The sequence below is a fragment of the Pseudonaja textilis genome, chromosome 1, assembly GCF_049901715.1.
Source record: "Pseudonaja textilis isolate UNSWEBS1 chromosome 1, rPseTex1.2, whole genome shotgun sequence".
Lineage (NCBI taxonomy): Eukaryota > Metazoa > Chordata > Lepidosauria > Squamata > Elapidae > Pseudonaja > Pseudonaja textilis.
In genome coordinates, this window is record NC_141990.1 from 297688883 (window position 1) to 297700667 (window position 11785).

Below are 11785 nucleotides of genomic sequence, written 5' to 3' on the forward strand. Positions count from 1 at the left end.
AAGATTTGGAAAGCACATACAATTATTTTAGAAACTCACTTCAATGTGTAAACTGAATTGCATTCATTCGCCTTTGATATTTGAATCTAGTTATATGTGTACCTTGCAGTGAAACACTAGTATCATTCCAATAAGTAAATATATCAGCCAAGTATACAATCTTTTGCATCCAACAATTGCCACTCAATTTCTGTGCTAGTTCAAAAGGATGTTCCTATAAAAAAGAAATATATCTTCTTACCGCTTAAATTAAATCTTCATTTAAAATGAAATAAATATTTGCTGTGAAACCAGTGGTGGGACTCAAATTTTTTTTACTACTGGTTCTGTGGGTGTGGCTTGGTGGGTATGGTGGGCTTGGTGGGTAGGGCTTGGTGGGTGGGGCAGGGCAAGGTTACTGCAAAATCCCCATTCCCTCCCCACCCCACTAACCTGCTTTCCGGCTCCATTCTCCTGTGCAGGGCAACAAAAGACCGAGCCGATCAGCTGGGACTCGGGAGGCAGAGAAGAGATGGGGGCGGGGCCAGTCAGAGGTGGTCTTTGCCGGTTCTCCAAACTACTGAAAATTTCTGCTACCGGTTCTCTAGAACTGGTCAGAACCTGCTAAATACCACCTCTGTGTGAAACACTCATCTCACTTCAATATGCAGTAGCAATGTGTTCTCTAGACAACACAACACAGTAAATGCCTTAGAGTTGAGTGGTCTTGCTTGTGTAAGATTTGTGATTTTAACTGCCTTGTTAGGTACAATCCTGAGTTCTGTTGCCATGTATTACAATTAAATGACAAGACAGCAGTGATTATGTTTAATAGGCGGAGCTGTATTTTTCACGTGGGCCCCATTAACCTTACAATATTCTGACTATAACTGCTGCTCCATCATTGCATATACTGCAATACAAATCCAAAGGTATTTTCTGTTTTTTTTTGCATAAATGTAAAATAGATCAATGTAACTATTTTACTTCCTGTAGTTCAGGTAGGAAAAGGTTTGCAAAAAGGCATATCTTCTTCCACAGATGATTCAGCACAAGCACAACATGAGAAAGATTAATAAACCTGAAAACATTAGTGGATTCATCCATTTGAGTGGAGAAACCTGCAATATACTCTTTTTAATTGTTTTCTTTTCAGAAAATTTGACATATCCTTGTAGCTATTAGCAAAGAGTAGCATACACAATTGACTTTTATGAAATGTTTCAATTAATCATGCAGAGAGCACCAAGTTTAAAGTTTTTAAACCAACTACTATGCCATATAGTATGAGCTTTACCTGTTTTTGCTATGTGATAAATGATTAAATAAGAAATTGGGCATTTTTTGATACACAAAAATGTATGAAGTGCCTTTTATTTGGAATTCATTTGAAACACTCAGGATTTAATTTCAGATTTTAATGTTTGATGTTCAAATACCTTCATAATTTTGCAAGATTCATACTGTTATCTAAACCTTGCTGACATTAGCGCAATGTGGGTTGTTAAGCACACACAATCCAAACAATTCTTGTTTTATTTCAATGCTGCGAATTATTTTCTTTCCCAGCCCCAAACAGTCCCTCGAGATAAGCACCCACCTTTATCTCCTTTGAATTGCTGCCAACAACTAAAGTGCCAAATTAACTGTAAAAAACCAACTGAAGTACAAAGTCCACACAGAGCTTCAAGGTTTAATCCAAACAGAATGGACGACTTTGCTTTCTGCAAAGGTTTCTCTACCTTTGCACTTCCTTTATACCTTAGGGAGGGACAATCGCCTCCAAGCCTTACTCCCGAGTCGCCCCTTTTGTCTTATTTGCTGTTGCCTTCTAGCAGCTCTGCGCATACACGTACTGGGAACAGGCTCCCTTTGTTCCTCTGCCTTGCTGCTGCACACAACTCCCTGATAGTCCTGGCCCCATCCCTGCATCGGACACAAGACCCTCGTCTGAGTCCTCCCCAGACTGCTGGACTGGTCCCCATTCCTCCCCACTGTCTGATTCCGCTGCCATCTGCACAGGCTGCCAATGAACCACAACAGGTTGTTTATTGGCACCTGGCCAGCAGAATTCCTCACCAATCAATGGTGGGTCTTCTTCAAACCGAATTTCCGAACAGCCTTGCATTGTGCTGCGATGGACACTTCTCATAATCAAACACGACTCTGTTATGGATAACTGTCAAAACTTCATGGTAACTTTCAGAGGCCACTTTGGGGATCGCATACAGAAAGTCACTGTGACATGCCGTATTCAGGAATACCAACAAAGCAGTAGAAGACACACCTTTCCTAACATTAGGCTTTTGCTCAGGGTTAACTCTGCTTCCCTAGCTTTGCAAGTTAACATAGGCATGTAAGTAAGTTATTGATGGTTAGTCTTTATAAAAAATGTTTTAAATCGTGTAAAGTGGCATACAACCTTTGCCTCCTTCCAAAGTTCTTTCACATGTTGGGATTAGGTGCTGCTTCAGGGTGGTTGCCCCTTAGTTCTTACTGAGCTTGGGCCAAGCTGCAGACAGGAATCACACCATAATGGGCTGCTTATCATTCCTTGTAGTTCTGACAGTTGACATAATCCTCTTGCTTACCTGTAATAGTTGTATGTTCCCACTTTCTTACCTGTTGGTTGTCTTCTTATCTTTTTCTCCTACAAGATATCCATAGCTTTTTAGGCTAAGGGCCTGGGAGAGGTGAGATTGCCTATGTCAAGAGGTTCATAAAAATGGCAGGGTGTGACTCAATTAGGCAAATACCTGGAACTCTGGTGTGGATGCTTTTGAGTAAACTGAATGGGGGAATGAATGAATAGTTTTGGGGCTGTAAACTCTTCTACTTCAGAGTGAATGAAATATGGCATGACTGAGGGTCTAATGGCAATAAGGATGAGTAAGCTAAGGTTGCTTATTTAACAGAACAACAGAGTTGGAAGAGACCTTGGAGGTGTTCTAGTCCAACCCTCTGCTCAAGAAGAAAACCTTATAACAGTGGTGGCTAACCTTTTGGGGCTCCTGTGCCAAAGATGTGCCAGCACCCAGAAGGCAATGTGCTTGCCCCCCCATGTCCCCTGTGCATGTGTGCGCAATCTCCCCCACTGCCCCCTTACCTGCACTGCGCCTCCCAGCTGATTTTTGGGCCACTTTGGGGCCTTTTTTGGCCTCCCAGAGGCTTGAGGACAGCTTCTGCAGCCTTTGCAGGCTGAAAAATAGGCCCGTTTTGTCACTTGCAATATTACAGGAAGTGACAAAACGGGCCTATTTTTCGGCCTGCAAAGGCTGCAGAAGCTGTCCTCAAACCTCTGGGAGGCCGAAAAAGGCCTCAAACAGGCCCAAAATCAGCTGTGAGGCATGCACATGTGCAGTGAGTTTGCCTGCAACTCACATGCCAGCACAAATGGCTTTGCGTGCCACCTGTGGCACGTGTACCATAGGTTCGCCATCACAGCCCTATAACATTCCAGACAAATGGTTGTCCATTCTCTTCTTAAAAACCTTCAGTGTTGGAGCAACTACAATTTCTGAAGGGAAAATAGGGTTTCTCTATTTCGATGGCTTCCCTGATTATCTTGTTGAAGTGTTCCATGTTGAAGCCATCAAAATAGAGAAACACCCCCATAGCATGAACAAACAGGACGATTCCTCCTGCCTACCAGACATCTGGAAACTAGCCCTTATCAACAAACGAGTCCCAGCCATGAAAACCAACACTGGACCCAAAACAACACATGACGTCACCCCAATCTCCCTCACCAGACTCAAACCGATCCCATAGATGAAAGGCAACCACTGTCCAGAAACCAGACCACAGCTGCATCACCAGCTGCCACACTCCCCGACCCCCAAACTAAGCTGCACATGCCATGAATATATAGCCAGACCTCAAACTCGGAGCCAAACCAAAACCCGGAATGTTGCATCACAGCCATCTGCTCAGGCTATCACATCACGGAACTCAGGAGTTACACCACAAAACTTCAGAATGTTGCAACACAGCCAACAACCCAGGAGATTACAGCACAAGATCCAGGATGTCACAACAATAGAACTCAGAAGGTTATCACACAGCCTCCAGGTCGTTACAACACAGGAGGCTGATAGACACACAGCCAGTACCTCAGCCACACAGGTTTTTATGAAAAAGCTAACCAATCTGCAAACATCAACTCCATCAACCAATCAAGAAATAACAACACAGCCAACCAGCCTGCTTACAACAGAGCCAGCACACCACACCTCCCCACCAGCATTTATAGAGAGACGGCAGCTCTGATCACACTTTGCTCACACAAGCATGAAGCTGAAAGCACCAGCCTGAAGATGGCGAATGAGACCTCATCGAAATGTCGCCAAGATACTCTCAATCTTACATGGGAAAAGACCCGAACATGCCAAAACCTGCATACCTGTACTCGTGAAATCTATGAAAACATACATATATACATATACATATACATATACATGTACATACACATGTACATGTACATATACATGTACATGTACACGTACACACACACACACACACACACACATATATATATACATACATACATACATATTTGTTTTCGTAGATTTTCACGGGTACAGGTATGTAGGTCTAGGTGTGTTCGGGTCTTTTCCCGTGTAAGATTAAGAGTATCTTGGCGATGTTTCGGCGAGGTCCCATTCGCCATCCTCAGGCTGGTGCTTTCGGCTTCATGCCAGTACAAGCAATAAACACAGACCAAGACTCCCAACTAATCAGGATGAAGAAAAAACCATTCTGTCACAGCAGTAGGCTAGCACCAAATTTAAAACAGAAATGGCTGTGAAAGTCTGACTCACAGATGAACACTATACAGAAACCTGATGATGGCAGATGAGATTCTGCCGAAACGTTGCTACAACTTTAAAAGCACAACTACAATGACGTGGGAAAATACCCGAACAAAGCTGAATGCCATACATGTTAGTACCCACGAAAACTTAAGAAAATATATATATATATATATATATATATATATATATATATATATATATATATATATATATATATATATGATAAAAATTAGATTATATAACTTGTGATCCATTAATTTGGATAATTCAATTAACATTAGCTTGGTTAATTGTACAGAACACTTTACTAAGTGATTAAATCCCCTATCTATCTGGAAGAACCCATCAGGGAATGTTCTTTGCCAAAATTGAATCTGGCTGTCTAGAGAGGGTCTTTGAGAACTCCCAACTTAAAAAGTACTCAAGGTCTGGAATAGGTGTTCCTACACCATGAAATATTCTGCTCTAGGGATGCTCGACCCCCATCCTTTCTTGTGTTTTACAAATAATTAGAAACCCAATTATTCCAAAGTGTTTTTTCCCCTAAAAACTTGCAGGTTTCCATTTGGGTGTGTGTGATTAATGCTCAAGCAAGGAATGTATGTAACAGCCTTTTTTGTTTTTCTTTTTGGCAGTCAAGATCGAGAAGTACATTGCACTATGTACATGGATCTGTTCTTGAATATCATGGTATATAGTCATTGATACTTCTATCCTCAAAGAATTTATCCGATCACTTTAAAACATCGTTAGGCATTGCCTGGGAAAGTGCACTCTGTTCCAAAAGCTAATGGCTAAATTTTATAAAGAGTAAAAACTTCATACATATTTAAATATTTAGATGCTATGCTTTATGTTATGTCAGAATTATAGGGCAATGCACGATTAAATTACAAAGTAATTCTAAGCCTTCTCAATAAACTTAACAAACATAGAATAGAAGGGCAGGTTCTCTTGTGATAAGCAACTGGCTAAATAAAACAGTAGGAGCGAACGGATATTTATCACAATAAAGGGATGTAACTAGCGGCTCTCTGTCCTAGGACTGGTGTTTTATAGGTTATCTAGAATTGGTGTGATGAGTGAAATAAGCAAGTTTGCTGCTGACACTAAATTATTCAGAATGGTAAGACATCAAGCTCTAGAACTGTAAAAGCTTCGAAATATATCTGCACATTAGAAGACTGAGTGTCAAAATGACAGTATCATTCAACGACAGCAAGTATAAAGTGATGAATATTCATGCCAAAATCCTAACTACTCATACAAACCAAGGGGATCTGAGTTAGTAATGATGAGTGATGAGGAAAGAGATCTTGGAGTAATGATAAACCATTCAATAAAGACTTCAACATCATCTAAAATAAAGGCCAATAATTTGTTAGAGATAAGAAAACAGGGATGCTAGTATGATAATGCTATTAAATTAATGGTGCATCTCATCTGGAATGTTTTGTGTTACTCTGGTCACCACACTTCAAAGAAGTGTGGTGACCAGTATAGAGAAGGTTCAAAGAAGGGCAGCTAGGATTATCAAGGACTGAAGCAGCTTTCCTATTATAAAAGGTGTCATATTTGGGGCGTTTTTTATCTAGAAAGAAAGTGAATAACAGTCAATACAAATGAAGTGTACAAGATTATGCATGGTGTGGATAAAGTGAATAAGGAGAAGTTATTTTCCTTTTCACAAAATACAGTATTAAAATCAGAGGTCATCCAATGTAATTGAATCTTGGAAACAACAGATAAAGGTGCAGGGTTTTTGCACAACATGTAATTAAACTTTGAAATTCAATTAACATGAAAAGTGGTGTTGATCTGATGGGCCAAGGGTCCAATTCAGCATAGCATAACATAATGTTTATGTAATAAAAATATAAATAGAATCCTTAGCATTACTTCGGTTCCTAGACTTTAGTGTTTTGGGGCCCATGCATCATGTAAATATAGCTCTATATACACAAAAGGAGTAGGATAATGTTAAAATATAGGAAAATCTAACATAAATAAATCTATGCTATAAATGATAAATAAAAAAGGAACAACTCCAAAGATGCAGCTTTGTTACACTGATATTCTTCCTCAAAACGTGGATGTTCATTCACAATCACATGGGGAAAAGTGTCATAGTAAACAAGGTTCACAATAAAAACATGACAATATTTTGAATTCAACATAATTTACTGTAATTAAAAAGAAAGAAAAAAATCATACAAATGTATTTCATCCATGAATTAGTGGAGCCCCAGGTCTTCAGGGGTTTGCATGGTAACTTTCTCTGGGTTTCCAATATTGGTGCTGAAAAAGTGAATAAATATTAGGATTATTCAACCATCTTGATCCCCTTTCAAAACATAATATAGTTTTGTCTTTTAATTTCTGGAGATTCTATGTAACACCTGTTTCTTTTTGTAGTGTTTGCATGGCTGCAGTATACGTGCTTTGTTTACCACAACAGTAGGTTTTAATGACACCCTTGTAGTAGTATTACAGCTTTCTTTTCCATTCTCCCACACTTCCCCCAAGCTCAAGGTTTTTCAAGATAATAAGTGCTTTGGGGTTTCTGTTAATGAAAATAAATCTTGCCATGGACAAGCAACCAGGAAAACAAACAGATCGGCTAATCTGGCTCCTATGAGGGCCTCAATTTTTTATTAATGATGCAATTCACAGCCATAAGTTATAACTTTTGTTTGAGAATGTGTGAGTCCAAAGCAAAAAGAAAAAGAAAAAGAAAAAGAAAAAGAGAAAAGAAAGAAAGAAAGAAAGAAAGAAAGAAAGAAAGAAAGAAAGAAAGAAGAAAAAAATACATTCAAGATAAGAATGTGAAACCTGATGTTGCTGAGGGAAGGATACCTTTCTAAAAAAATTCAAGACAATTTATTGTATTCAGTTTGTTTAAAGAGCTCAATCTTTCGAGGAATGTCTGGAGGTGCTCACAGTTTATTCATAGGTGTGCCTTCAAGTTCTGCAACTCCAACATTTACTTTTTAGTGGTGCCAGACAACATGGCAAATCTATCAGTAGTTTGCCTGTTAATCACTATTTTTGATAATATCTTAGTCTTCTTTGTGGTAGATAGCCAGCCAAAACTTCTGAATTTGAATTGGGTATTTACTAATTCAAAGGCAAAGGGGAAAAATGGGAGCAGCAGAAACAGCTCTGTTGGAGCAATCTCATTTTGCAGCCATTCCTTCATCTCTCTGTCCAGAGATTGAAAGGAGTAGGTGACTATAGATAAATGTTCATTTCCAGGCTCAGAAGATATGCCACACCCAAGCTGAGTTGAATAAATTGACAGCAGTGTTTTCCAACAGTAGTGAAACCACTCCTTCTTAACCTTAATTTAATCTATTATTTTACATCTGCAAATCTTGTTAATTTAACCACAGGATGGCTTAGAACTTTGATCCACACAATGGCACCTTCTGTGCTATGTGTCATTCCTACAAGGTAAATGGACCAAGAAACCAATGACATACAGGTCATACTTTTATTCAAACAACTATAGTGATAGAATCTTGAAAATCAGAATGTGCTCTCTCCACCCTTTAACTTTGTGTGAAGTCGGGAGGATTTATCTGAAACCCTTTTGTTGGTTTGTCAGATTATTTTCTTGGCCTGGGCTCAAGCTTATCCAACTGTTGCTTTGGTAATGGCTCTTCCTGCTGTCATTCAAGGCCATCCCCTCTATGCCTAAAAAGATACTTCCTTTGAAGGAGCAGGAGGAGGATGAAGAGACGCAAAGTGCCTGCTTCAAATATTTTATTTTCAAGAAACTTTCTAAGTCCTTCTTATAGTTCAAAGGTAGTCTTCCAAGAAAAATGCATTGGGGGTATTTGACAGCATCCTGCAAGTTTAGAAGGTATGGTGAGGAGCAGTTTATCTTTTCTGACAGGTCATAACTACTATTACAGCCATTTCGTGAAAATGTCCATGAAATGCCCATTGTCTTGAAAAACTGTCAGACCCTTGGTTAAGAGTGGTAAGTGAAAAAAGTCATGGAGAATTAAATCACTCCAGGATCAGAGGTAGAACAATCTTTGTCCCCTAATGTCAGTGACTAGAAGTGCAATTCTCTCCTTAAAAATCTCACAATCCATCTGCATTTAGCGTGTGTCCGTCCTCTCTTAGCATATCTGCAGAATGTTGGCTAGACAATCAACATTGGCATCATATTCCAAATAACTGATTTTTCGGTGTGAAGGAGGGCTATATTTCCCTAAAATAAATCAGTAAAATCAGTTTGTGCTACATTGAAGAATGTAAAGAATGAGCTGTTATAATTAAGGCTTCAGATAGTACAGTGTGAACACTGAAGAATTTGTTGTAGTGTATAATTTCAGGTTTTGTCTAAATAGTTGCAATGAAGAGATCTTGTATATTTTCAGTGAACCCATTTTTCAACTCACAACAATTTGTCCCACCTTTCTTTGTAACTTCTCAATCTTCTGGCAATTTACTTTTTGCATGCCGATGGCTGAACGCCAAGCTGTTTCTGACTTGATTTAGAAGCCATCCTTGGAAAAGGCACTATTCCACAATGTTTGTTCCTCAAATGCCTCCTTCTACACAGTCCAAACCAACTGGTGTTCGTGTTGCTAAAAGCCTTCTCTCCCAGAGATATTCTTTGAACACGATTTAAAGATCAGGGCAGCATAATAAATGTTTTGACTCTCATGGCTTATTATAGTGAGGCCGTGTGCCAGTTCCCATTATCAAGCAGGAGAACATGACAGTGGGGGGTAGAAACAAACCAAAAAAGAAAAAGAAAGAGAAGAAAAAAAGAAACCCAATCAAGCAGGCACAGAACAATAACATACAAGATCTTAGCTAAGGGAGCAATTATTTTTTGCCCTCGATGCACACTTCAAAGCAAACCAAGCATTCTGCTTATAAGAGATGAGGAGGGGTGGGATGTCACCCCAAAAGGTGGAAGAATACATTTTGTCAGAGCTACTAAAAAGCTACATTAGTGCAATAAGAGAATATAGATTTAGGTTACAGTATATTGCTCTGTGAAAATCAAGATCACATGAAGTGTTAATACTATTTTGTAATGCCTTGGTAAGCTGATCAAGGATAGAACCAACTGAGAACTAAGGAGAAATTTCCTGACAATTAGAACCCTTAATCAACTTGCCTCCAGAAGCTGTGGGTGCTCCAAACTGGAGGTTTTTAAGACGAGAGTATACAACTATTTGTCGGAAATGGTATAAGGTTTCCTACTTGAGCATGGGGTTGGACTAGAAGACCTCCAAGGTCCCTTCCAACTCTGTTATTCTGTTAAATAAATCTTAGTCATAGTATGAATAATAGTCTGATCCTGTATATACCCATTTTAGAAGTAAGTTCCATTGAGTTCAATGATATTTTAAACTAAGGGTGCAAGATTACAATATACATTTACATAAATCTCCACACACATGCATACATTAATACTCTTTGAAAATCTACTTTGAAATTTCTCAAAAGACAACTGAATCATATCATTCCTACTCCTTTTTATTAAACTAGACATAGCACTCCTGCAACCATTCTTCATATGTTTTAGCCTTTAGTTCCCTAATCATCTTTGTTGCTCTTTGCACTCTTTCCAGAGTCTCCACATCTTTTTTACATTGTGGTGACCAAAACTGGATCCAGTATTTCAAGTGTGGTCTTACCAAGGCATTATAAAGTGGTATTAACACTTCAGGTGATCTGGATTCTTTGTTCAGGTACTATTTATTATTATTCTATCCCTCTGTTAGTGCAGCCTAGGACTGTATTGGCTTTCATGGTGGCTGCAGGACAGTGCTGGTTCATATTTTGAAGTGATTGTCTACTAGGACCTTAAGAGCCCTATCACAGTTGCTACTGTTGAGCCAGGTACTACCTATTCTATACTTGTGCATTTGGTTTTCCTTACCTAAATGTAAAATGTTACTTTTCTCTATACTGAACTTCATTTTGTTAGATAGGGCCAGTGTTCAAATCTGTCAAGTTCCTTCTGTATCTTGAACCTATCTTCTAGAGCAGGGGTGTCAAACTCACATCGTCACAGAGTCGTCATGTGGTATATCAGGACTTTTCCCCCCTTTGCTAAACTGGGTGGGGTGTGTGGCCAGCACGTGATGCATCTGGCCCAGGAGCCACAAGTTTGACAGCCTTGTTCTAGATCTTGATGTCTGAAAATTTGATGAGTTTCCCTTCTATCCCCTTGTTTTAAGTCAATGATGAAGATATTGAAGAGTATTGGTCTTAAAACAGAGCCTTGGGGTACCCCACTGCATGCTCTCCTTCATGTAGATGCAATTCCATTAGGTGCATTTGGCCAGTCAGTTACAAATCCATCTGGGATGATTAAAAAATTACAAAAAAAGATGTTAAGACTAGGAAAAGTGCAAAGAAGAGCAACTAAAATAATCAAGAGTCTGGAAACAAAAACGTATGAAAAACAATTGCAGGAATTGGGTATGGCCAGTCAAAAGAAAAAGAAGGACTGGGGGGAGATGATAGCAGTATTCAAGTATTTGAGGGGCTGCCACAAAGAAGAGGGGGGTTAACTTATTTTCCAAAGCACCAGAAGACAAGACAAGAAACAATGAATGGAAGCTAATCAAGAAGAAAAGCAACCTGGAATCTAGAAGAAAATCCCTACCAGTGAGGACAATTAACCAATGGAAGAGCTTGCCCTCAGAAGTTGTGGATGCTTCATCACTGGAAGTTTTAAAGAAAAGATTGGACAGCGACCTGTCTGAAATGGTACAGGGTCTCCTGCTTCAGCAAGGGGTTGGACTGGAAGACCTCCAAGGTCCCTTTTGTTTCTATTCTGATTGAAAAGAGATACTATCTAACCAGTGGTGGGATTCAAATATTTTTACCACCGGTTCAGTGGGCATGGCTTGGTGGGCATGCTTTATGCAAGTGCACACACTTTGCACGCGCCTGCGCACCAAACATGCACTTTGTGCAGGCGCAGAGGCATTTGCACAGGTGCAAAGGTGTTT